Source organism: Oryctolagus cuniculus, chromosome 14 (assembly GCF_051225735.1).
Source record: "Oryctolagus cuniculus isolate XC-2025 breed Fujian yellow rabbit chromosome 14, ASM5122573v1, whole genome shotgun sequence".
NCBI classification, from domain to species: Eukaryota; Metazoa; Chordata; class Mammalia; order Lagomorpha; family Leporidae; genus Oryctolagus; species Oryctolagus cuniculus.
This window is the reverse complement of record NC_142880.1, coordinates 53,923,490-53,924,943: the sequence shown is the minus strand read 5'-3', so window position 1 is coordinate 53,924,943 and position 1,454 is coordinate 53,923,490. Positions and strand designations below refer to the sequence as shown.

General features: G+C 42.1%; 1 pseudogene; it reads right to left on the bottom strand.

Annotated features, from left to right (window-relative positions):
* Window positions 1-308: 308 nt before the first annotated feature.
* Window positions 309-1,111, bottom strand: LOC100347827 (isochorismatase domain-containing protein 1 pseudogene; annotated as a pseudogene).
* Between the last annotated feature and the right edge of the window lie 343 nt (window positions 1,112-1,454).

The window sequence follows — 1,454 nt, the reverse complement described above, 5'->3', positions numbered from 1 at the left end:
GGAAAATTTCTGTCTCTCTCTTTTGTCTCACCCTCCCTCTCCCCCTCTCTGCAACTCTGCCTTTCAAATAAATAAATAAATAACTCTTAAAAACCTGAGGAATTAATTTTTTTAAAAAAAGATGACATTATCTAGTATATGAGGATTCTTCAGAAAGTTATTTGAAAATGTGTATTATGAAGAAACTGATTATTTCAAAACAGTTTACAGCAAAATATTTTTTGTATTTAACATTACAATTCTAGTAGAGGCAAGAGCTGTTCTGGGCTTACAGTCCCATCCCCTGCAGTGAGCAAGAAGGCAGTTCTTCAAATGTCCCGTTCTTTGGAAAGCAGACCTGACTCTGCAGTATGCACTTTAATTAGTTTCTGAATGTCTTTGAATTTGGGATGGTCTTTATCAGCCACCAGCTACAGCAGGATAGCCTCACTCAAGGGCACCATGACACTGATTTGAGCAAGACACTCATGAGCAATCATCCCGTCCATCATGCTTCTTTAGGTGGTGTCAGCAGCAATGTGAGCCTTGATACCATGGCCAATGGGCTTCAGAGCTGATTGTTGGATGCATACATGATTTTCTGCTCCAACAAGTACAACATTCCTGACTCCAGGAATCTCTGATAATGATGCTTCTGCTTCTGGTAATACCAAAGGAAATTTGATCCTTGGAAGTACCAGTTTTGCACTTGTCAAATCGATTTCTTGAATGTGCTACCAAGACCATTAGAATAGTGTTCTGTTACGGTAACCGGACTTTATAAAATCTGGACCTCTTGCAACAGTTCTCTGTCCCACACTAATAATACCCACAAAATACTTGATGGATGTTCTGAATTTATTCTGCATATCACAAAAGAAAAACCCAGTGCTTGAAGGTGTAAGATTTCCCAGAGTGATGAGTTAGATCTGCAGTGACACCAGGCACAGCTTTCAGTACCTGCTCACTGTGAAGCCCTGGGCAGATCCATGTACAGGCCCCACTGCTTGGTGAAGAGCTGCACTATGAATTTGTGGTTCATGTCGATCCTGTCACACCACAGGCTGAGGGACTTCTGAATGAGCAGCACACATCCTGCACCATACTGCACAGATGAGGGCCATGCAAAGAAAGAGAATCAGAAACATAGAGCTGGAGAGAGAGCATTCCTCCATCCACTGGTTCACTCTTCACTTGCCCACAACATCTGAGGCTGAATCAGACCAAAGTTGGAAGCGGAGAACATAGCCCTGACTTCCCATGTGGGTACCTAGGGCCCAAACCCTCAGTATATCAATGCTGCCTCCTAAGGTGTGCAATAACAAGAAGCTGAAATCAAAAGCAAAGCCAGGACTCAACCCAGAGTCTTCTATATTGGTTGTGGATATCCAAGGGGCATCTCAACCAGTAGGCCAAACATCTCCCCTAATCTTATTTTTTTAAAGATTTATTCATTTATTTGAAAGACAGAGTTA